The 26,835-nt window shown below is 38.2% G+C and overlaps 1 protein-coding gene across 4 annotated transcripts in view; it reads left to right on the top strand.

The window, feature by feature from the left end:
• LKRSDH (lysine ketoglutarate reductase/saccharopine dehydrogenase) overlaps positions 1-26,835 on the top strand; it is a 194,675-nt gene that overhangs the window by 22,939 nt on the left and 144,901 nt on the right. The gene's annotated exons all lie outside the window — the stretch shown is intronic.

Below are 26,835 nucleotides of genomic sequence, written 5' to 3'. Positions count from 1 at the left end.
ACGTCGCCCGGAAAGATTCAATTCTTTCTTTGCGGGAGGGATTCATGACCTTTCGATATCATGATTTTTGACCGAGGTCTACACTCTCTTATTGGTAGACCCTATTGTTATTATTTTATATACCGGTATCCATATGCAATTTTTCCATTTAATATGGTGGTCGCTTTTGCGGATTCTGGTTCAGCTACATGTTTTTGCAGTATTTGTATTGCACCATATGGCCCGTGGATCACGATACATTCGACTATGAAAGATAGCTTAGTGGTTCTACCTTCTTTCCTTGATGCCCTAAGCACGTGGTTACTTCGCTTAATGATTAATCCACCCCTCAACTAAACGTAATCTAATTGAACTACTTCTTGACCTCCTCTAGAATGAAACTTAATAACTAAAACTAGATATTGTAAACATTAAAATGTAATTAATGGATTGTTTAAACGAAAATTTTAAGCGAATTTTATTAACTTCGTGCAAATCAAGTATTTCGTTAAACTGACAATACTTCTTTCTTTATTTTATGAAGAAACAGACTTCAAAAATAGATGTGTACTGTTTCTTGCAGAGATTTATAGACAATAGAACTGTTTCTTGCAGAGATTTATAGGCAATAGAAAATATAAAATGATTACTATAGAGCAGTTTCTCAACTCTCTACATACAGACTACATAAATATAGTTACTTAAAAAGTTCTAAAATTTGAAAACTGAAATCATGATGGATAAAAACAATGCACTTGTTTAATGCCAGCAAGTTCCTGTTTCGGTTGCAGATCGTGCGCGTTTTTGTTGGACAAGTCTATGTTTGTAGATTTTCTGCGAGCACTTCCGTTTCTTCTAATAATTTTACTTTCACTTCTTTAGCCTAAAACTAAATTAAAGATTTGATTTTACTTATAAAAGTAAAAACTATGTTTTTGCATTAAAAATCTACAATAAATCATAGACTTTAAAGATTTGCAATTATAGTGTTATACACTCATTTATACGAGGAATGATCACAAAGTAAGGTTACAAAACGCGTAAATATTATTTCATACAACCAATACATCCTACAGATAGTACATACATTAGGTTATTTTTTGACGTAGTCCCCACATCGTCGGATGAGTTAGAAGATTCCCTCCTGGTCAAAATCATGACATAGCGTGTTCAGCCACGTTGTCACGAAGTGTTTCACATCCTCGTCTGAAACGAAGCGGCTGTCTCCTAAGTGCTCCTTCAACTGCGGGAATAGGTTAAAGTCGCTTGGAGCGAGATCCGGGCTGTAGAGAGGTTGGTCGATGATGTTCCTTCGAAACTGCTTCAACAGCGTTGGTGGTCTTCTGAGCGGTATGCGGGCGCGCGTTGTCCTGAAGGAAACTTTCGATCCCATTCTGTGACATGCTGATGAGACATTAGTCTTTCCGTAAACGTCTACCAGCTGCCGGCGAATTCCAGCCGCGGTTACATGTTTCGCCTACAGAAATCGATTAACTGAGCGGACATTTTCGCGAGACCAGTTTTCCAAACGAGTCGCCATTTTGTGTTTACATACAACTAGCGCCATAGGTAGCAGGTGACTGAAACTATGCATGGTTGCCAACCCCAGGTAATTAAAATTACCGCACACTCATCATTCTTTAATAACATATGAAACTCCAAAAATATCGGTCTTGTAACCTTAGTTTCTGCTGTTGCCTTGTCCAAACTGTGTATTCAATAGATTTGTATATGTTCCATCTTGCTATAGACGCATCTAAATGTTCTAACATATTGCAAAGTATCTGAGGACTTATTATTCAGAAAGTTTCCTCCACACTTTCGTGCAATTCTTCGTGTGTCCTTTACCGACGTTGATGGATCGACGCAAATCTGTCTTCAACATGGGGGGGGGGGGAGACTGGTAAGACCGTTCCCATAACCTTTTTTTTAAGCCATTCAAAATATTTATGAAGTTGAAAAACAATGATGTGGGAGATCAGGGGAGCGAAGTTGTCTTCAACATTGGGAGGCGGGTCGGGAGAGGGGGAAAAGAGACTCATTACGATAGATGAATCTAATTGAGGTGAACCTGTTGTATATTATATATCAGGCGATGTAGATGAAGTGGCAGTCAGACACAAATCATCACATTTCTCCCGAAAAAGCATATTTCAAATCGGATTATTGGGGAAAAGTTCCCTCTAGTTCCAAAGTTGGGGGGACATGTCCCCTCATCCCTCGAGATTGTGCCAGTGCGAACGTGTTATTTGTTGTAAGATCCGGGCTTCATGGGGTCATTTCCATGGGGATTAAGATGTTGGAGAAGCACTTCCAATTCAGTGGGCAGGAAATTGTTCTCAACAGAAATGTTGCACGTGACATTAAACGCAGATATACCAGACAAAAAATGCTGTATGTGATCTTGAAAGCAATGTTACCAGTACAACTAAAATTACGCTAACATAATTTTCTGTGATACTGGAACCCAAGAGTACGAGGACTTCTTGGCCACTCTGTATAACTACAGAAAAAAATACTCTGTACTCAGAGTGCATAAAGATGTTAATGTATTCTAGATTCGGTTGTTTATTGCAGTCTGTCGTCCCTTTTCAGCGTACAGGCTACATAAAACGTGAACGTACAGTTTACAGTGGAACTAGCACCGTAACGAGTTCAAATTTAAAGCAAATTGAAAATCAAATCCGGGACCCCATGCATCGAAGACGTGCGCTAGCTGAATGACGCATTCACCTGATGTCTGCGCACATTATTCTTTCTCTCTTCCATAAATTAAAAAACAGAGAGAATGGAATGAAAAGAAAAAAACAATAAAAAGAAAACTTCATGCTTAAGTAACGTGCGTCTTGCGGTTGGTTGATTAATTCTTGGAAAAACAGATTTGAAAAGAAAGCCTCAGCAGATAACCCTGTTAGGTTATCTATTAGTTCTTACTTCAAATGGTTCATTTAACTCTATTAAAAGAATTATAAAGAAAAAAAAAACAGTTCGTTACAAAACTAATGTTGCAAGTTACACCGTGTAAATAAAATACGAGGATCAGTCAAAATATGTCCGCAATGTAGGTATAACTTTTCTTACATTGTTGTTGCTACTGACGTCTGTCCTTTTTTATTTTATTATTATGCTATGAAAGTTTCGTCCTGATTCCTTCATGTATCTTGCTTTTCTTGTAGATAGATCATGGACGCTCCATTAGAAGTTTGCACTAAAGAGGAACAACAAGTAGTGATCCGGTTTTTGTGGTCGGAAGGTGTATTAGGAACCATGATTAATTTCCAGACGCAATCCATCAATAGTCACTCGTCTGTATAACAGAATCATGTCACGTGGTCGGTCAATATTGTCATCATTTGTGGCTGTAGATGGTCGTCCGCCTATTTCCTCCTCCGCAACACTTGTGCGACCATTTTTGAATTTTTCAATGGATTCGTAAACACTGTTCTCATATTATACCGAAAGTCATTGATGGATTGCGGCCCTTGATATAGCTTCCGACCATAAAAAAACGGATCCACTGCTCGTTGTTCCTCTTTGGCGTAAACTTATAATGCAGCGGCCATATCTATCTGCAATAAAAGGAAGACAAATATGGAGGAATTAAGATCAAACTTTCGTAGCATGACCACAGCATCATAACAATAAAATAAACCAGTATGAACAAGGTGACCAGACGTCCCGTTTTAGCCGGGACAGTCCCTCTTTTTCCACCGTTGTCCTGTTTTTATCCGATTCGCAAACGGAACGCCTAAATGTCCCGTTTCTAAGCAAAAATTACCCAGGTGTCAAGTAATTATTATTCAAAATGTAAATGATCAATGCAAATTCTACACTCTTCCGTACCAACAGTCATTGGGAAGGTTCAGCTGTGTCTGGAACTTCTGAATGTTCAAATGGGAATTGAGTGTTTTGTGCTTCAAGTGGAAATTGAGTTGGAATTCTGAGTGTTCAAGTAGTTAAAAGTATTGTTGGGTTATACTTAAGTTAGAAACGCTGTGTTATCATTCTTACTTGTATATTTTGTAAGTTGGAAACACTGCTGCGTCTCAAAATGCAATGTGGAAGTCAGATATATATATATGTAATCACCCCACCGGCCGCCGATTCGTATGCGTCCCGTTTTTGAAAGTAAAAGTTCTGGTCACCTTGAGTCAGTAGCGTAGCCAGGATGTGTGTTTGTTGGGGGCCAAGTGCTGTTATAGGTACATATAGAAAAATTACAAACATAAAAATATATAAAAAATTACAAACATCAAAGTACCAAAGTACATTGTCGGACCTCTTTGGGAGGACCCGGCCCCCTCCGGGTTCCCCCTTCCCTACGCCACTGCCTTGAGTATGAACAATGTCAGAAAAGTTACAGGTACATTGCGGATAAATTTTGACTTACCCTCGAACATAAATAAATCGGTTACAATGTATTGTAGCAAATGTATAACAGTGTAGTGATATCAGCAATATTTTGGCTAGGTCCTACAACTAAGTCAAAATGTTCCTACTTCCACGGAAAAGTCCGTATTATATATAACTTCGCCACACAATCCAAAAATCTTCCATGTTTCGTGTAGATTATATTCTTTTGAAAATCAAAATGAAATGAAATGTTTAAGTTTAACGTCCTACGCTTATGTCATTTAGGCTAAGGGAGACGATTATTAAGGCAAGTGAATGATGATGGAATGAAAATATCACAGGAAACGAAAGTACCCGGAGAAAACCCATGTTGTCCATAACAATCTTACATGGCCGGGTATCGAAACAGAGGCCTCCGCACCATGAGTCACTGTTGCTTTCTCCGTTTAGCTGTGACCTCAAGAGTACACTAATCCTCTTACACTGAGGAAAATGGTCTAGGATTTACGGGGGAATCCTGGGATACTATGCTTTCTAGTAGGACCACGAGGCCAAGACTGAAGTTGGTGTCTTCGGACTGCAGGGTCCAATATAGATACGTATGAAACACGTTTTAGGATTCTTAATGCCTGTGAGACGAGAATTAAAGCTTTCCCTTCTCACCTTACAACTTTTTCTAGAAGCAGTGGTGGATGTAGCCCGGGACTCGGGAGGCCAGTTTCTTGAGTGGCAAAAATAATTTAAACTCTTATTTATATATTTTTTGCAACTTTATAGTAAACAAATGATATACCTATCATAGTCTGAGTTCTGGCTGTCCTGCCCCCAGTTTGTAACTTCTAGATCCGCCTCTGTCTACAAATCTCGTCTCGATTATCAAATAGCATTTTTTCGTCTTATTTTATAAATTGATATCCAAAATGTATGTGCTGACTTTTTTCTTAATTTCGTCTACAAGTAATCACAATGCTTCTGCGTCACGAGAGGTCGACAAAAAGACATAACATTTAAACCATGTTTGTTATTGAATTATATTGTCTAATGACTTTCGTATCTTTAAACGTTGATAAACGCTAGTAATTGTGTTCGTACAATCACTTTAACAATGTATTGTTTTATATACTGGTGTCCAAAAATATAGCATAACCCTACTCCACATGGACCAAACATACCTGACTGATCCTAGACATCCAAAACGTGGACACCTGCGTGAAAAAAGTGTGAAAGGGAAGAAGAAAAACACGACGCACAGTCCCAACACCTTTATTTGACAAAACTGACCATAGTTGAAAATGACTTAGTGTGTGTGGCGAAAAGACAAATGAGTTTGTGGTGAATCAAGAGCATCAGTAACGCGTGTGGTCACCCCGTGCGGCTACCCAGGCTGGATAACATCGTTCCATGCTTCCGATCACTTCGTTGGCGAGGTCCATCGGTATGCATGGCCACTCCACCCGAAGGGCAGTACATAGGTCCGAAATCGTTCGTGCAATCCGCCTTCCCAATGCATCCCAGACATGTTCTATTGGATTCATGTCTGGGGACCGTGCAGGCCACGGCATGTGTCGAATATCTTCTTCCTCCAAAAAATAATCCACCACACCTGCCCGATGACAACGTGTGTTGTTATCCATGAATATGAATGATGGTCCAACTGGACCCCGAAACAGTCTCACATACGGTTTCAGCACCTCATCACGATATCTCTGGCCAGTCAAAGTCCCGCCCTGAAAGACGTGGAGGTCAGTGCAGCCATTCGGCATGATGCCTGCCCAAACCATCACACCTCCACCACCAAATTGGTCCCTTTCAATGATGTTCTGCGGGTTGTAGCGCGTCCTCTGTTCATTCCATATCAGTGTTCGTCTAGAATCTGACTGCAAGCTGAATCAGACTCATGCAAGAACAGAACATGACCCCACTGTTCGATGGTCCAGTGCCTGTGTTCTTTTCTCCACCTCAAGTGGGCTCTGCGCTGACCACGAGAGAGGGAGAGACACACGACGGGGCGTCTTGCGTAAAGACCAACCTCATGCAGTCGCCGGTACACCGTTTGTCTTGAAACACGTTCTCCTGTAGCAGCTGACGTCATTTGCTGTGCTGGCATCGACTGAATCCGACGTGCTCTTACCAACAGATACCGGTCCTGTCGAGGGGTTGTGACTCTTGGGTGACCCGGAATTGGTGCACGTGCGAAGTTGCTGGTGGTTTGAAACCTGTGCCACAGCCGTGAGATCACACTTTGTGGTACATTCAGTGTTCTGGACACCTCCATTTGTGTTTGCCCAGCTTCCAGCCGTCCGATTATCCTGCCCCGCAAGACAGGGTCTAATGTGGTTCCTCGAGGCATGTTGAAGCCTTCAGGACGCACTAATTCTATTGCCAACACGTCTGGTTTGCACACAACTCAGCAATCGGCTGTGGTGTTGTGTGTTGTTATAAGCTCTTCTTCGGGCATTTCTCTTCCCTCCCTCCAGCAGCCCTTGTATGACCTTCAGCACGCTTTCTTCTGTGTGACAAGATCAGTTCCTATCGCACTGTTCTATGACGGCTGTATGCCGCTGTTCCCATTGTGTGTTCCCACGTTTTCCCATTTTTCGTAATTATGCTAACTTTTTGGACACAGTGTACTATGAATCATGCAACTCTAAAACAGTGTTTGAACACTAAGATTTGGGTGAACTAATGTTGTCCACAAGACTCGACAAATTCCCCGTCTCAAAAACGTGAGAGCATATTATTCGAGAATTTCCCTTAAATCCTACACGATTTCTTTTTTTCAGTGCATGAGCGTAAATGTCGTAGCTCCTGCGTAATTAATGCTATTTATTAATCAATATACTTTATTATTCTCAGAATGATCATATGATGATATATGTATTTTAGATGTCAAAACATAAATATGCAGCATAATTCAAAATGATAGGCCCAATTTTCGAAGTCAATATTTCCAAAATTATACATTGCGTGTGAACGATTTATATAACATTTGGGATGTTTAGTCCTCAAGTGAATCAAGTTCATTTTTGGGGGAGTTATTTTCGACATATTTTACCTTTGACATCTCTATCTAAAGCTCCATTCAGAGCATAAACGATTCATGTACAGAAATTGTAAACAGTTCTTATAATGTTAAGAAAAAAGTTAACTTTTCCATATACAAGGTGGTGTCAAAAAGTTCCATGACTAGTTCTGTAGCACGCCAACAGACAGCGACACAGGGCTACGAGTACAAGCACAGGGAACACTGACCTTCAGAAGTCAGTGCGCTAAAAGAGATCGTCCTGTGCACATCAGTAGCTGTGCAGCTGGTGCTATTCTGACCACGTGCGTGACCACATCTGCAATTTTGTCATGGACAGCAAGTTAAATCAACGAGCGAACGTGAAATTCTGTGTGGAATTGGGCACATCTCTCACAGAGACGCTTGATATGATTCGGCAAGTGTACGGCAATGCTGGAATGAGTCATCCGAGGTGTTTTGAGTGGCACGTCCGCTTCAAAAGCAAAACAATATCACTGGAAGACGACGAGAGATCAATACGACCTTCAGTAAGCATAACATCTGAAAATGTCGAAACCATTCAGGAACTTGTGCACAAGGATCGTCGGAGAACAATCCATGACATTGCTGTCATTGTCGGTGTGTTATATGGAACAGTGCAGGCAATTCTCACGTGTGATTTAAACATGTGCCGTGTTGCTGCCAAGTTCGTCCCCAGGCTTCTAACCGACGAGTACAAAGAACACCACGTTGCCATCTGCCAAGAACTCCTTCAGTGTGCCATGGATGACCCATGTCGAGGATCATTACCGGTGAAAACTTGGGTGTATAGGTACAACCCCGAGAGAAAGCAACAGTCTTTTTTCAGTGGAAGAACCCGTCATCTCCGCGACCGAAAAAGGCGAGTCAGGTCCTTAGCTCGACCAAGTGGATACTCATCGTCTTATTCGACATTCGCGGCATTACGCGTGACGAATTCGTCCCCAGGGGACAGACCGTCAATAGAGAGTCCCACTGCTAGGTTTTAAAGTATCTGGGGAAGGACATTTGACAAAATAGATTGGATTTGCGGCTCGTCAAAACTGGCTACTTCACGAGGACAATGCACTGCCGTGCTCTTCTCACACGCGAGTTTCTCACCAGAAGCAAGATGATCGCAATTCCGCTCCCATCCTAGTCGCCAGATTTGGTTCCTGCAGACTTTCACCATCTTCCCGAAGCTGAAGATCCAGCTCAGAGGTCACCGTTTGAGACCATTGGAGAGATCCAGCGCAAGTCGCAGAAAGTGCTTGACATGAATCGAAAAGAAGACTTCCAGGACACATTCTAGGGTTAGAAGAAACGCGAGGATCGCTGTGTTGTTGTACAAAAAGGGGCAAAAGTGAGAGGGAACGCGAGGGTACGCCGTTTCCCCACTTTCAGTAAATATCTATGGCGTCTCCCACTTCCTAAAAAAATACAATGGGAAAAGATAAGCACGTGGGACGGCGTGTCGTTATGCGTCTCCCTATCTTTTCAGATCCTTTTTTACCCCTGTGTACGAAGTGACTATTTTGAAGATAATAAATAAACTAAGTACTTTCTTGTAAACAGAACTAGTTCCGAAACTTTTTTTTATATAACCCCGTACTTAAACATTCCGTACAAAATTTATTTTTGTCACAACTGTGGTAATGTGCCTGATTCCCTTGCGTTCTGAATACCCCACTTGGAGGAGGATGTCCTAAAGTTTAAATATCACCGCTAGAGTTTTCGCTTAGTATAAGCGATACAGCAGCGTCAGTTGAGATCAAAATTGTGCTTTATACCCCGAAAAAAAATGTTCATGAGCCGTTTTTTTCTTTTCTTTTCTTTTCTTTTTCTTTCTTTCTTTCTTTCTTTCTTTCTTTCTTTTTCTTTTTTTTTGTATGTTTTGTTAAAAACACGATTACGAAGATAATGTACGTTTCGATGCTGCTAAACTGGTTTCTTCCTTGAATGAATTTTCAGATGACAGTAGAGGTAAATTTAACCGAAGAAGCACCAGATCTTTGTTCGCAGTAAGTTTTCCATCGTTAAAGTAGAGATTATTCATTCAGAAAATACCGAAATGCTAATGGCAGTAGCGTGGACTTCGTTCTGGTATGTTCATCCAGTAACTATGCTCGTAGGAAAACAGAACAATCAATAAAATTTCTTTTGCGATATAGCATATAGTAGCCATTTTGTTCTCAATTCAGATTAGCACACCGTTGTGCGCTAGGCGAGCGCTTTAGTAAAGATATTTGAAAATTTAGGTCTTGCCGTTGTAAATGGTGTATAGATCATGTGAAGTTCAAAAAATACTTAGATACAAAATTAGTTCCATATTTTATAATCATCCGGTATATTATACCGAATTATAGATTTAAATCTCCCCCTATAAGGTATGTAGCTTAATAAATGAAGCCTTAAAGGGATTTAGAGATTTCAATATAGGAGGGCAAATCATTAACAATGATATGTATGTAGGTGACACGGTTATTATAGCTAGAACCGACGAAGGACTACAGGAGATGATGGACAAAATAGTTGACACTTGGAAACAACATGGAATGGAAATTAACGTCGAAAAGTCGAAACTGATTTAAATATTCCGTAGAAATACGTCCTTACGGGTTAGAGTAGAAAAACAGAACTGCAAGCGGTAAATCATTTCAAATATTTGGGAAGTATTTTGACGAGAGACAGTTACAACATCAAAGAGATAAGAATAAGAATTGCCGTACGCAAAGCCATTCAACAAGAAACGAACATTGTTAACTAGGATGCTATTGGACTAAGGAAGAAGCAGGCCAAGTGCAATAGGCCCTATAAGGAGTATTGGACTATGTTTCAGAATCTTGGACATTAAAGACGTTAGAGAAGCAATATGTACTGTAGAGCTTCGAAATGTGGCGTTGGAGAAAGATGAAAAGGATAAAATGGACAGAAAGAGTAACAAACGAAGATGTTTTAAAACAGGCAGGTGAGAAGAGGATGCTTTTAGCCAGCATGCTTCGTAGAAAGACCAATTGGATTGGACACATCTTGCGAAGAAATTGTCTTTTTCATACCCCCATAGAAGGAAAGATGGAAGGAAAGCGAGAAGTAGGAAAAAGAACACCACAACTGATCAGGGGCGCCCGAAGAAAATTTTATAGACGGGGCCAATCTCTATGGTTTTTATATTACGTTTGATATTTGTGGTATTTCATAATATACGTGATTTGCTATATTACCTACTAGCAGCGTTCACCCCGCTTCGCTGCGGTCACCCCGGAACGCAATAAACTTTGTTACTTAGATAATTTTTACTTTTTCGCTTTCAAATTGCAGTAAATGTTAAAATTATAGCGCCTGTCATTTATGTTAACCCGCCGAGTCACATGGTCATGCGGGTTGCATATAAATACGTTTATTTTTACCTATGATGAACTAATAACAAAGGATTTGTACGTATGGACACTTGAATGGTCAATTATCTCAAGACACTGGTAATTAAAAATTAAAGTGATATGATAAAAACCATCTAGGGTCCAAATCCTAATAACCCCCCAAAAATGAAAGAAATTGGTTCAGCCGTATTAGCGTGATGAGGGAACAAAGGATTTGTGCGTTCTCTTTTATATATATAGATACATTTTGGTGAGCCAATGGGGCTGAGTCCCCCTGCCCCCTTAGGACAGCCATGCAATTGATGGATGATTTGAAAATTTGAAGAAAATATTAGGAGTTCAAAGAGGACTCTGAAGATCGAGAAACTTAAAAGAAACATTTCCAGACCCAATCTCAATAAATAAATAAATAAATAAATAAAATAGTCCCAGGACCTCCCAACAGGCAGGATACTTAATAATAATAGTAGTTTCTTAATTAATAGAAGCTGGAATTTTCAATATTGTAGAGAAAACTTCGTCAGAAGTTGATAACAGCGGTAAGTGACCTACTGCATATTACAACATTCTTAATATGTTGCACATGTTTTAGGGGTGTGGCATTACTATCTGTTATATGATGACCTTCTGCTATCTTCTTGAGTTTTCGTAAATGGACTTTGAAGTTTTCTTTTTTTCTTTTTTTTTAAATTTGGCTGGTTTTCAAAGTTGTCATTATTTATAACGGCAACGTGGATACAAATTGCGAATTTCATAGCTGTACGGAAGGAATTTCGTTCCGTGACAAATATTCATTTCAAATCCTCCCTTTACATGGTTATCAATTAGCTGTAAAAATACCAGATCAAAAAGGTTTTCTTTTTATATTTGAAGTTACAACTAATTAAATATGATCAATTTATAATAAAGATATTAAACCTTTAGTAACTCTTAACATAAAACGCATATGCTCCGATGATAAACGAGACGGTAATCTATGTAAGCACTGGATGGTAATGAAAGAAATTCTAAAATCAAGGAACTGGGAGAAAACGAAAATTTACCAAGAAAACCCACTCACACGGTATTTGTTCACTACAAAATCCACTTCGCAGGTGGTCCCTCTACCACTGGGCCACTACAGTTCATGTTCCAGTAACAGTTCAGTTATATTCTTCTTATACCAACACCAGCCTTACTCCCTTTGTCCACAGTGTTCTGGGTTCGATTTCCGGTGGAAGAACCTACAAATTTCAACGCGTTACGTTGGTTTGGATTTTACTTTAAACTGTAAGTCCACGTCTTATAAAGCTGAAAACGGGAATCTAACCTCAAACCAGTCCTAATGTTATAAGTATTCTGCCTTTCGGCAGGTCCTGGAGGTAGTGTATTTTTTTTTTTTTTTTCAATTTTAGATTTAGGCCTAGAAATGTTTCTTCCATGCTTTTCGATTTTCAGCTTCCTCTTTTAACTCCCAATATTTTCTTCTGTTTTTCAAATCATCGATCACTTGTGTTCTTTTTTCCTATTTCTTACTTTCCCTTCTATGGCTATGTGAAGAAGACAATTTCTTCGCAAGATGTATTCAATCCAATTAGCCTTCCTACGAAGAATGCTGGTTAGAAGTGTCCTCTTCTCTACTATTCGTTTTAAAACATCTTCATTTGTTACTCCCTCTGTTCATTTTATCTTCTCCATTTTCCTCCAACACTACATTTCGAAGCTGTCTGAACCAAACCGTCTAAGTCTGTGAACCACACAGTCCAATGCTCTCTATATAGCACTTGACCAACTTGTTCGTAAATCCAATATTGAGCCTGCTAGTTAAGAGTGATATTTTCTTGTTGAATACTTCTTTGGGTATGACAAACCAAATCCTGCTAACAGTTTATATCACCATATCTATCTATTCCATCGATGATGTAGGTAAAATAGAAATCTTATTAGGCCTAACCTTTCACAAGAACATTCAATAAGCTATGAATTATTCTTTTAGAGTTTCTCCCTATTTTATTCAATCAATTATCTTATGAAAACTCAAGTAACAAGATTTTTCTTGTTATTATTTAGAGAAATTTATATCTGTTTGCTATCTATTTCCTAAAGAGGGGAAGCTAAAGCCTGATCTTTGAAATTGGCACATGTTATTTGTTGTTTCCTACATAATCAACCTGCAAAGTAACACACTTCCCAAAAAATAATATTTAAAATTTCAAGTTCCACAATATTCTTTGTAGGAAATGTAACATCGGCCTAGAAAGCCAGTGTTCGACGTGTTACTTTCAGCGATTTCTTCTAAACTTGTTTTCTTACAAAACCAAATAGAGAAAAAATTAACTGAATTAAACAATACTATTTTAGAAGTGTAGTTAGTTTCACACTAATGCTGCCTACCTAAACGAGAATCCTATAAAATGTTTAAAGATTGCACATCACTGTTAAAAGACGTTGCGCAATCTCGGTTATATGTGATACAGGAGAGAGGCTAGGATGGCAATAATTATACTTACTTTTGTAAAATATTATCGAGTTTCTACTAGTGCTGTTCAAATTCGAATAATTCATCATTCGAATATTCCAACAATGGATTCTTCAAATATTCGTGATTTTAATCATATTCATTATTTGAGTAATTATTGAATTTATTTTGTTGAAGCCTTGGGAATAAAAATACATTTAATTTTTTTTCTCTTCTATTGTGTAGGGGAAAATGGAGACCTTTTGTTTTATCATGTATCGTATGCGACACTATGAAATCAACCGTTACAAAATATGATTATTTATAATCTAGAGATATCTCATGTTTTCAATCTCTTCACTTAGGTTTTATGAACATGTGACCATGTTTTAAATATTGGATATTTTTGGTGTATTGCACAGATGTATTAAATGTGTAACACACATAGACGTACGTAGTGGGACAGCAAGGAGGACAGACACTATCAGAACATCATTTCTCACTTTTTGTTGGTAGAGTACCAATGTGTCGTATATGATACATATAATTGTCACTATTCTGTGAAAAAAAAAAAAAAAAAAGTCTCTTACTCTTTGCATGTATGGAACGAAAGCATTACGAAAATATAAAATTTAGAAGACAAAACTATTTTGTTCTACTATGACACTGAAGAGAATAAGGATTCTAATTGCTGGTCTTTAGAGTGGTAGTCTGTTGCCTTAATCATTAGACCATGACCACCTTTCACTTCAGACGTTGTCATTGAGTTCAACCACTTCTAATCTTTTGTGCCGTTTTTCTTTGTTTCATAGATATTTTAGTATTTCTTTTATGTTCTTATATGCGTAATTTGTATTTACAACTTCTCTCCTTCTTTATCGTGTGCTTCAGTGTTTCATTTCCTCTCCCTACCAAACTACAGATTTGACTGATTTAATTCTCATATTCACACCAGTCGATGAGATGCACAGACGCCAGACCAACAGACTGGTGTACAGGCCCGTAGCCAGTCCAAGATTGCAAGGGGGCCCGACTGAAGTTAGGGGGGCCCGATCCAACCATATGATAGTTCATCACTATATTATAGTTCATTTGCAAGCCTACCGTGAACATTTTAGGGGGGGGGGCTAGACTGCCTTTGATACGGGCCTGCAGGTGTACACAGTGGCGTATTTAGGAGAGCTATCGGGCTCAAGCTTCCGCGAAATAAATTTCATAGTTTTTTGCATTCTACGTACAACAATAAATCCTTGTTACCATTTCTAAGAAATTCATTGACTTTCCATTTCTTTGGCCCTTTGTTCAGAAATAATACTGTATTTGTCAAATTTCATTTCATGTAAATAGTGCATTCCTTTTTTCTTTCTTTCGTCTATTCTACTCTTCTGTTTCTTTTTCTTATTTCTTACTTTCTTTCGTTTCTCCTATCACACTTTCCACCGTTGTTAGTTGTGATTCAAAAAAAAAGAAAAGAAAAGAAAAAGAAAGAAAGAAATGGAATCTTTCAGTTTTACGTCCCACGAATATGCCGGTTAAGCTAAATGAGACGGTGATGTAGTTGTGATTCAAGTCGACCGTCGTCAGTAACACCAAAATTAACAAGGACAAGGCAGACTTTGATAAGTGAACTTCGGGGCCATTTTTTGCGAGGTGGTAGTGCACATTTAAAGAGTTAATATTACAAACTGGGAGAGAGCAAAGGCCAAAAATAACCGAGAAAAACCGTCTTAAAATTTTCTACTCGCCGCATATACATCGTAAGACGCGCAAAGTTTTCAAGTGACGGCGTGGCAGAGTGAGAAAAACTTGAGACTGAAATGCAAAGGGTCCCGGGTTCGATTCTCATTGAAATCAAACTTTAATTTTCGTTTTTTGCTTCAAGCAATAAATAGTCATTTGTAACTATAAGTAAAATATTAATTCACCATATGTTTATAATGTATTAAAACAATAGAAATTTTCAATTACTTGTAAAATCTTATTAACTAGCAAGAAAATTTAATCTATTCCGTAAATATATTGATATCACGAGTTATATTATGGTTACGACAGTCGTTGTGCAATAAATGTTCTTGATGTTTCGTGTCTACATCTGTTGATAGTGTGCGAATTACAAAGGAGTTGAGGGGAAAATCCCATTTGCTAATACTGGATATTGCTATAACCAAAGGAAGTTTCTCCCTCATTCCTCTTGTAATTCGCACACTGTCAACAGATGTAGAAGCTTCCTGAACATTTTTACACAACGACTGCGGTAACAATAATATTTACGGAAGAGATTAAATCTTGTTCTTAGTTAACATGGAATATTGAAAGATTTTACAAGTGATTGAAAATTTCTATTGTTTTAATACATTATAAACATTATGCTGAATTAATATTTTACTTATAGTTGCAAATGGCTACTTTATTGGTTGAAGCAAAAAAACAAAAATAAAAGTTTGACTCGAATGAGAATCGAAGCAGGGACCCCTTACACTTGAGTCTCAGGTTCTTCTCACCTTGTCACGCAGTCACTTGATAAGTTTGCTCGTCTTACGATATATACGTCGAGTAGAAAACATTAAGACGGTTTTTCTCGGTTATTTTTGTCCATTGCGCTCTCCCAGTTTGTAAAATTAACTCTTTATATGTGCACTACCACGTCGCAAAATATGGCCCCGAAGTTGACTTACCAAAGTCTGCCTTCTCCTTGTAAGAGGAGCTGATAAGCGAAGCGAAACTGGTGTTCCACACCAACTTGCACGGATATCAACATAACGGAACTTTAGATATTATAGCAAAGTAATATTTACATCGTTTCGTTATAAAGAAAGGTAAATGCTTGAGTTAAAGAAAATCAAGAGGGGGAATAAGTAGCCCAGGAAATTAGGTAGGCCAGTAGGATGCTTCCTTTTTCCTCTATGAATACAATAGAAAGTTAAACTGACTGCTAAATTGTTGTGTGTAACATATCACATAAGATTTAACAGTCTACAATTCTTGCCATTAAAACTGCATATTTCAGTATATTTCAGCTTCAACATCTCTCAACGTTTTCTTTCAGGTAAAAACGTACACAGATAAAACTAAATATTTCTAATTTTTTTCTAAAATGAAATCAGTTAAGTTGAAATGAGAATACAAATATTCAACGTATGTTTGTAGGAGCGTCATTTCAGATTTGCCTAGGGAAGGGGGGGCTAAGATCCTCCATCGACATACGAGTTTCACGGTTTTTTTTACTAGTATATTAGTAGATAATCGATTAAAATATATTTGTCTTAAACTCAGGTAGGCGATTGCCCCGTGCTTGCCCATGTTGTGCATAGTCTAGCCGAAACAAAACCCTAAATACGCCACTGGGTGTACATTTACAGTATTCGATTTACAAATATTATACTTTATTGTACTCTTAACGTATAATGATATTAAATTATATTAATTTATTTTAGTTACACAAAATGTCAACTCTTCTTAAATCTTTGAACCTGAAATAAAGCATTAAAAATAGACACAAACTGTTTAAACTGATGAAATGTTTCAACAAATTGCATCAGCTTTTACTCCACCAAACGACGTCAATCATTTACATAACACTGAGATATTACACGTATTATAATTACTGTAGTTTTCTCTGATTACAATAAATTTGTTTGGATATTAAAACGTTTCTAAAAGCCTTTGCTAGTCTCGAAATGACATACAATGTAAAAACTTTAAGGTATACGTATTACGTACAACTAAATAAATGCATTCCGGAGGAAACGTTCTTATACAGGATGGTCGAGAAGTGAGGAATCGCCAAATAAAATCGGAACGGTGTAGAAAATTTGAAATCAAAGCATATGACTGGGCTATAGGTCAGAAGGTAAACGTATGAACTTCTGCGATCATTTCGAAGGTCGCCATTTTCGATGTCGATCAACATTCTTAAATCACAAAAAATAAATAAATAAATAAATAAAATACAATAAAAAAAAATAAATGCTATTTTCTTGTAGCGCATGCTCTCGGAAAGATTATTTAGTTTTATCTCTATTCATAACGACTTTATGGTTAATTCTTGTACCTTCATAATATCAGTGTTGCTTTCATAATGTCAGCAAGGGGGAAAATAAAATTCATACAGTATAGAAAATATGAAAGCAAAGCCTGTGAGTGCATATGAGACGCAAGAAACATGACAGAAGATATCAGATCCTTAACAGTCGTTTTAAAGGCCACCATTTTGAATTAGAGTAAAACGTTTTAATGACAACGCTAGCATATGATAGGTAATTCTAGCAGTAGGTGCTCTTAGTAAAACATGGAGTGAATTTAAGATGAAAACCAAAGTTTAAATGATCTCCTCTACGTTGATACTAAGTTTTAGTATGGTAGGTATCTTACGCCTTATGACTCTAGCTTCTCCATCTGAAGATGTAGGGAATCACAGGTAAAGATGCATACAAACGAGCATCTTCCTGTATGCAATGTTGAAATTTGATTTTGTCGTCTGTACAACGAAAGAGGCAATTAACATTTTATTTCGTCGCATGAAGTTGGCCATATATTGTCACTCTTAACAGCATGCTCTTAACTACTTCACTCACAGTGGCTTCGCTTCGCTTATTCGTATCGTGAGTAGTACGGAAAGGTTAGCTAGAAAATTAAGTCCACTGGGCATTTGAAATGTGGTGTTGATGCAGAATTCTGTGCTTATTATGGACCGAAAGGAAAAGAAATGAAGACGTACTCAAGAAGGCTAATGAAGGAATACAGATCATGAAGATATCTAGGTAATACCAAACAGAAGAAACAGCATGTTTGGCACTCTGATTGGATCACCGTGTTGATAGAGAGAAAGGCAGAAGGAAAATACGAAGAGAAAGACCAAGAGTAGAATATCTAGATGCAGTTACGAAGAAGAGACCTTATCAAAGTATAAAAGAGCTCTACCAAGGGAGAGAGAGAAAAACTTAAAAGTTCCATGTTGCTCACCAACTTATGGTTGTGGAGAGAAAGAAGAAGGGTATATCTATTCTATTCATTGTTTTTTCTGGTATTGTAACCATTAGAGCTTAAATAAAAGCAACGATATATTTATTTCAATTCAATTTCTTGGATACTGTATCTACGTTTGAACATTATTTTTTTTTTCAGTCCACGACTCCTTTATCAGAAGATAGATTTATAATTTCCGCTCAGCAAGTAGTTCTTTTGTCGCAAGTAAGAGGCGCCACTTGTACTGGTCACATGAAATTTAAAATTTTTCGTAGAGTTTACTGGCTGTATGTATTCTTGTCTGTAGGGTGGATAACCAGGATGCAACTGATGAGCAGAAAAACAGTTTATCGTTGGTTGAAATGATTTGCAGTAAACTTACGCATTACCCACAACAAATTTCGAGCCAGATGTAAGAAAAACACCAGTGGCGGTAGAGCGTTCGCCCCTAGTGCGAACGATATCTGGTTCGATTCCAGCTAGTGCCAAGTGGAACATAAAACTAAAAATTTCATATATTTTTTCTAAAAAAAAACGCAAGTGCAATTACTTTTGTTCGATCTTTAATTATAACTAAACTATGAAAAACTATCGTGGTTATTACTTTCAAATAATCATGACTTCGTTCGGAATAAAGATACAGAGATATAAAAATACAGTAATTAGACCCTATGTCTATATGTGTACGGTATGTCTTTCTGAGAGCTTTCTCAAAATTGTATCACACATTATGATTTTTATTCAAGAATTTTGACCAAAATAAAATATGGCGGCTTTCAAGATGGCGGCCGAGATCCAGCTATTTAAATGTTAATTTCGGGTGTCTAACCAGAAATACCCCCTTCTTTTAGATGTTGCATTTTTTAAAAATATTTTCTTAGTGAACACCTACAAACTGGCCCTTTTCATACCAGTGACGTACTGTATGTATGTGCGTCATGATAATTACTTATGGCAGCGATTACCAGTGACGTCACAAGGTACCTCCAAGAATCCTCTTTTGTTCTTGTTTAGAATAGCGAGGCGAATGTGTCTCTCACTCAGCACCTGATGTTATTGGAAATCTTGATATGACAGTTTGTCAAGAGGTGGCAGCACTTGAACTGAGACTAGCTACGATCGGCTCGGGAGAGTAATACTCAAGTTCGCGCGCTACTGTAGCCAGCTGTTTTAAGTTGGTCACAAAATTTATATCATGGGGTAAAGTTGGAACAAAACGAGCCCTGCGGGGCTTCTAAAACGTTCCTACTACTTCTACTTCTACAGCTACTCCTATTCCTACTACTACTACTCATCCTCCTACTCCTAGTACTACTACTATTATTACGACTACTACTAGCAGCAGTAGTAGTAGTACTACTACTTATCTGTAGAAAAGTGAGTAAATCACTTTTTTGAGCATTATTTTTGTCTTATTTTAATCAAAAAGCGTTATGAAATATAGAAAAAACAAAAATTTCCGGGTTTGAACCCACGCCAAAAGCAATTTCCGTTAGTAACCCGTAGCGCTAGCACGCTCGGTCACGAGGGCCGACAGATGCAAGAGTTTGATTTCTGCTATATGAAGGTCACGTGGCAAGAAATGGATAACGCTAACCAATTAGAACCGTGTATTTCGTTCCTACTTCCGGGAGCATTACTCTCCCGAGCTACTCCTGACTAGATGCATATATAGCATACCACTACATGTTGCTTTACTGCTGTGAGAGTCGGGAAACAAGTCTTTTTCAAGACAACGGTAAATTTTTTTGCGTCACGTTTCTGACGCTTCAAAGAAGAGAGTCGGAAAGTAGACGTGTGATTTGTTTATATTTTACGCATAAATCTGTCGAATTTGTACACTGATTACGCACGAAATATTGACGAGGAACTTTATATAGCGATGACAGCTTAGAACCATTTGAAGAAGAAGATGATGAAGGAACGCCCGTGCCTTGTTCTGCAGGTGTGGACATTCCAACCGAAATTACAGTGTTTGATAAAATGCCGGATAACTGTCCTTGGACATGTAAATAACTACATTTATTATAGAAACATGTAACGTTCCTCTTTGAGCGTTACATTTTCTCAAACAGATTATTTGTGGAAATGTTTAATCAGCTCTTAGTTAATGTTATTTCTTTTATATTTCTCAATTCTCGACTCTCATGAAGGATTCAAGATGGTCGATAATTGGGCCAGTGTGCGTAGCTATAGTGTGCTACTTTTCTTTATATGTCTTTGTTTTGCGTTGAGCGGCCTTTGAGAATAGCTCTGACTGTTTAAAATAATTTGAATTTTGTGTTTCGTTTAAACAGAGAGATTAATTATAAACGTGAGTATATAAACGTTTATTTATATAATTTTTATTCCCACTTAGTTATATCTGTTTTATTATTAAAGTTGTCGTTTCCGTTCTACGCTCTGATGCGTAGTATGGAATGACCAATCAGGAAGCGAGCGGGCTGCGGAGAGCCCCCCCCCCTTTTGTCTTAGCTTCTTGTAGCGAACATGGCGGAAGCGTAGTGAGAAGCATAATTTGTCCATGTCTTTGGACATAAAATTTCCTGCGAATTATGTAGTAAACGATTGTGCTTTTATTATCAGTGCCCTCTTAAGCATTGCTGTGGTTGAACATTATGTTGGAGGAATGAATATGTAGTAAATTATAAGGGATTCATCTAAAACTTGCTCAGCGTGTGTGTGTCTGACGTATTATTGGGATTGGCGCAATACTCGTTAATCACTGCTGTGATGAGATCTGAAGTTTAATAGCCTTTCTCTATTGTCTCCAAACCGCATTCGATTGCGTATGGCTTCGTCCTCTTGAAGTAGTGATTTCTCGTCTTCTTGACGTAGTGATTCTGTGGCATCAGATTTCTTAATAAGGGACTCCATCCTATGTTACTGGTTATTGGTCATACCTGCTCTCTGGGATTAATGTTCCTGGACTGCGGTCGCTGTTGCGAACACAGTGTTGTGGCAGCTTTGCAGCGAACTTCTGTCTACCTGGTGAAATGTGCTTACTTGGCATCAACTAAGGAGATGTCACCCTCTGGTCAACCTGTGCCGAAGTTATGGTTATGATTGCTGTATGGTGAGATGTTGGAGAAGTCGTTAGGACCGGTTGTCACCCTGGGACATTGTTTCACAATGTTTCTGCAGTGTTCCTACTCGTGAAGTGAGAGTAAGGTTTGGTGAGCTTTGGTCACTATTACCCAGGTAATTATGTCTACTATTCTTTATTCCGTCTCGTGAAGAAACTGATATCGTCCAGGAAGTTGTGAAAGAAATTTGTCCACCGTTTATAATCCGTCCAAATCGTTTTCGATCACAATATCTAACGTCGAATTAACATCTTCATGTGTTCATTCTACTGATACAGATCGTTTATAAGTAAACAACAATATACATTCAATAATTCTTGGTTTTCAGTGTATTTATATATTATCTGCGTCAGTTTACAATGTCTATAATATTGTCTAAAATGAGTCTCGTCAGTAACATGTCCGAGTAAACGAAAGTGAGTCTCTATCCAGTAAGTCGAATCATACGCCGGCGGGGTAGTCTGATATCAACACCGTTTCTTTCTTGCTTTGAATAAAATCATTTCCTAGAGTTGTTTAGATGTATAACGTATTACTCGCTACCATCTAGCTCATGTTCGTCCAGTAGCGGGCATTCCGTATTGTCTATTTCTCAAGTACTTCACTTGATAAAGTAAAGATTGATTAGCGATGGCTAGTTTATGTCTGTCCAGTAGCGGGTATTCCGTATTGTCTATTAATATCCACATATATATATATATATAGTTTACAATCCAAGTATTAAGTCGCCACACCACAAAATTTGTGTTAAATCCTCGATTTGTCTTCATGTCATGTTTTAGCTATAATGTTGCTCACTAGTTCAGTGAGGCGCGCTAAGACGGTGGGTGTACGATACCGCTCGTACTTCAATGCGAAAGTGTCAGGAGTTGAGTCTAATTTCACTGGCTGGTCTTGTATTCCCCGTAATGTTCTACAGTGTGTATTGTTATTACCGCCGCTGTTAATTGTAAATTATGTTGAGGGAAACGCCCTCTTAACGGTTGGATGCGGGCAAAGTGGAGATGTTATGTACTTAAAGGGGGAAGGTCAATCGACACAGCCGTAGGTCTACTCTCTCTCTGCAATGAGATATTTACGAGCAGTAATGTAATTGGTAAATTTCCTTTTTCTTTTTTTTTATTTGGTGAAGTAGCCTACCGAGGATTTTGTGCTAATGTTTAGTTAAATGGTAAACAACTCTTTCACTGTTATTACAGTACTGTTTAACTCCTACTGTTACTCATCTTTGAGTTGTGTTGGCATTAAAGGTTTGAAAATTTTAAACGGAATACATATATTTTTTTTATTTGAATCTAGCTATCCATGATCATAAATGTTAATGAGAGTCTAGTATTATACGTTATTACAGGAAAGTTAAATAAACAGAGTTGCAAGATATATGGTGTTGTCCTGAATGATTTTTTTTTATCTCTTCTTCCTTAACATCGACGATGCCATTAGTGTACAAGAATCTGGAGTTAAGTAGCGTTGTGTTTACTGGTCTATAATTATAGCGTAAGAAAGGAATAATATCGGCGACCCAAATTTTTTTTCCTTTCCCTTTCCCTTAACGTCGGCTACGGATACGTCTTAAGATAAATAGTTTTTTTTTTTAGGCTGGCTTCCCGTAGCCTAGGATGTTTCGTCTCAAGCTGGTGGTACCGGCCAGAAATTTAGAATAACGTAAAACTATGACGTTTCAAGCTGGCAACACTAGCCAGGATTTTAAGGGAAAAATAGCGCTTTTCAAACAACAAGGGAGGGTAAAGGATACCGTACAAAAAGGATTGCATTTCCTCGTCTGTCCGATTTGGGTGATTTTTAGATATGTTGTAGCTGATGACCCCCTGGTAAATTGTTTATATGGGGGCCAATTTTCTATGACCAACGCTGTGACCTCCAGAGGTCACCAAAAGTCACACAGTAACGTGGACTATCCTCATGTGTCGTAGCCCATTATTTTTTATGCCAAGTTTGAACCAGCTCTACCAATACCCGTTGTGTGACCTTTGGTGACCTCTGGAGGTCACAAGGTTAGTCATAGGGAGTTGGTTCCATATAAACAATTGAACATTGGATCCTCACCTAGAGTATATCCAAAAATCACCCAAATTGAACAGACGAGGAAATGCAATGCTTTTTGTACGGTGTCCTTTGTATAAAAATGTTTGTTCTGATGATGTTGAAAACTGGTATTTGGGATCAGGAGCCTGGAACGAAACGGGTTAAGAATAACAAGGAGTAAATTCGAGGACAACTACCAGTGGTATAAAAGACTCCTTCTAAATGATAACGTGTTACGTGATAGGTTGGTTAAAATTAAGGAGGAGCTGAGCATAGGCTCAAAGATGATTGGGAAAAAAGGAAGTAAGGTCAAAACGAGATGACAAATTAGTGTTTTTAGTAGATATGTCGATGACTGTATAGGAATGTGGAAAGGGGACACGAACACAACTGGGGAAACTTGTGAAAGAGATTGAAGATAAAGAAAAATGCATAGAATTAAAGCTGGAAGTGGAAAATGATGATACATTAGTGTTTTTTGACATTAAGTTAACGAAGAAGGAAGGAAAAGTATACATGGAATGGTACCAGAAAGGTTGTGCATCGGGAAACTACTGCCATGCTAGAAGTGATGTGGACTATTCGATGAAAATAACTTATTTTGTAACATTGAAAAAAGAATAATCAGGTGAACAGTCAGAGAAGAAAAGCAGAGGAGGGGATAGAGGCCTTCCACGAACAGTTAGAGGGAAATGGACACTACAAAAGGAAAGTAAGGTACAGACGGAAAAGAGAAAGAAAAGAGCAAAATAGAATAGGAAGACTAGAAGAAGAAAAAGAGGAAAGGAAAATGTGATGAGGGTAGAGATTATTGGGGAAGAAACAGAAGGTCATCAAAATAATGCTGAAGAAGATTGGAGGTATTTCCACGTACAGAAAAGGAACCAAGAGATTACTACAGGTAATAAGGAAGAAGCGAAGAACAAGAGGAAGGAATGATGGAGAAAAAGGAGTAATATATAATAAGATCCAGTGCAGTAAGTGTGATATTTGCTATATTGGGGAAACGGGAAAGCGGTTAAAGGAACAAATAAAACAACATAAAGACGACCTTAGGTTAGAGACAGACAGAAATGCAATCTACAAGCACATGAGAGAAACCGGATATTCAATTAATTGGAGTTTCACTAACGCGAGTTTCGCTGCGTGAAAGTGCTAGAATAACATTGAAGTGAATGTGTTACCAACTACTCAAAACCACCCTTTTTTCAGTTGTGGTACTTCTGTAGTAAGGCAACGATATATGTTCCAGAGTTTTCGTTCTTTTCATTTTATCTCAAACTTCTTTAGAACTCATATAAAAAAAAAATCTCTAGTTTGCTTGGTTCAGTGTATGGTTTCAGTGTGAATATCTCTCAATAAAACTTGTAACCAGATTCAGGGTAAAGAACAATCTTTATTCAGTAATTAAATCAGAATAATTAAAAAAAAATTTCTCAAAATAGCAAAAAAATCTTTTCAGGGCGTTTTAGCTTGGAAGCCCTGTCTCTTAAGTTTGAAGCTCAAGCAAATCAAAATCCTATCAGTCTCTATTCAGACTTCACTGATCAGTCATGTCCTCAGAGCTCAGTCCTAATCTAATTCTATCAAGGAGGCCTGACTCCAACCTTCCGTCCAAAAAAATGTAAGAATAACCAGAAATGTCAAAGGACATCACTCAGTCCAAAGACGGTTATTCACCTCAAAGAGAAAACCATCATTTAGGTTTCTCTGGCCTAGCAAAAAAAATTCTAAAAAGTACCTTAATGAAGTTTGCCTCAGAGGTTTTTTTTTTTTTTTTTAATTTCCCAAAATCCTACTTTCTCCTACCTAGAAGATTACGGGAATCATTCATCTCGATAAGCTATCACTTAAGCTTATTTCTATCTGAACTAAATTTTCATACTAGCTATGGTCATCACTCTGACCCAAGGAATTTCTCCCTTGCTCTAACCATCATTCAGGTTAGTCCCTCTAGAAAGCCTATTTTAAAAAATCAAGAAAATCTACAACCATCACTTTGGCCCCAGAGAACTTAATTCTCCGTCATTCGGTTATTACTCAAACCGATCCCTAACAGATAGGAAAGTTAAAAAAAATATTTACAGGCGAGGCAATATCCAAGACAACGACGGGAGGCTTCTAACAGCCAAGTCTCATTCCCAACTCCCGCACAATGCAATGGCTCCCTTCGCTTATATATCCTCGAAAGAACATATCCTTTTTTTTAATGTTGTTTCTTATTTTCGCTAAAAAGAATCCGCAAAAAATCGTTTGAAAATCTTGTCCAACTGTCTTTACCCTCTGGAATTTTCCATTGCATGCTAGAAAAACTATATAAAAAACTTGAACGAATAACTTTAAGCAACTAGAAAAAACAAGAAGAAAACACAACGCAGCATATATACAATTTCAAGAATAAGCATTAAAATAATATTTTACCCTATCAACATGTATGTATATATGAATATAATTATTAATTATACTATAGAATATATTCGTCTGGCCAGACTTACCTTTATAAACATTTGAACAGCATAATTATATTTCACTATTAATTTAATACAGGGTGCGGCACGTAAAACCGGCCCGTCGTAATATTCTGGTATATTGTGTTTTTGGCAACACTTAAAATAATCTACCTTCCTACCAAGAGATGGCGTGTCGAGGTCGGGTCGACTTACGTGACCTGCAGCAGTCACGTGCAGCCGGAGCCAGTGAAACTTGTCGAAACCAGTTGAGAAAAAGGCCTCGTTGTGTTAAGCCGGGTGAGTGTCAATGTGTGATAATGCCGTATTCGATACCTGAACGTGTTGCCATTGTTGAAGGGTTCATTCTCAATGGATCTTTTGTGAAAACAAAGAATTTGTTTCGGGAGAAATTTCCAGGACGTTCTGTGCCAGCAAAAAGCACCATTCAGGAATTGATTGAAAAATGGCGGCGTACAGGATCGGTTCAAAATGCTCCCAGGAACAGACGACCATTTGTCTGCACACCTGAATTAAAGATGCAGGTGGAGGAGATAATGACAAGAAGTCCTCGAAAGTCAACCAGGAGATTGAGTCTACAGGTTCATGTGAGTGAGAGAAGTTGCAGACGTGTTTTAAGGGGACTGAAGTTAAAACCGTACCGGATAAGTGTTGTGCAAGAACTGAAGGAGCCTGACCTGCAGAAGAGGGTGCATTTCTGTTCATGGCTGTTGAGCAATGTTGCCAGTGGTTTCTTGGATCCACTAATGCTCACCATGAGTGACGAGGCGTGGTTCCACCTGTCTGGGTACGTAAATTCCCAAAACAACCGGTATTGGTCGACAGAAAATCCACACTTAACCCACCAGGTACCCTTGCATGATGAGAAGATTGGTGTTTGGTGTGTCATTTATGCCACACGCGTTATTGGGCCCATATTCTTTGAGACGACAGTGAACAGTGACGTGTATATGGGAATCCTGGAGGAGTTTTATACACACTTGACCGAAGAGGAGCGTCAGTTATGTTACTTTCTGCAGGACGGTGCAACATGCCACACATCAGCTGCATCATTGTCCCTTGTGCATGAGATGTTTACACCAGAGAGGACAATCAGCAAAGG

This window comes from Thermobia domestica, chromosome 7 (genome assembly GCF_964235325.1).
Source record: "Thermobia domestica chromosome 7, izTheDome1.hap1.1, whole genome shotgun sequence".
Taxonomy (NCBI): domain Eukaryota; kingdom Metazoa; phylum Arthropoda; class Insecta; order Zygentoma; family Lepismatidae; genus Thermobia; species Thermobia domestica.
This window is presented reverse-complemented; position numbering and strand designations above follow the sequence as displayed.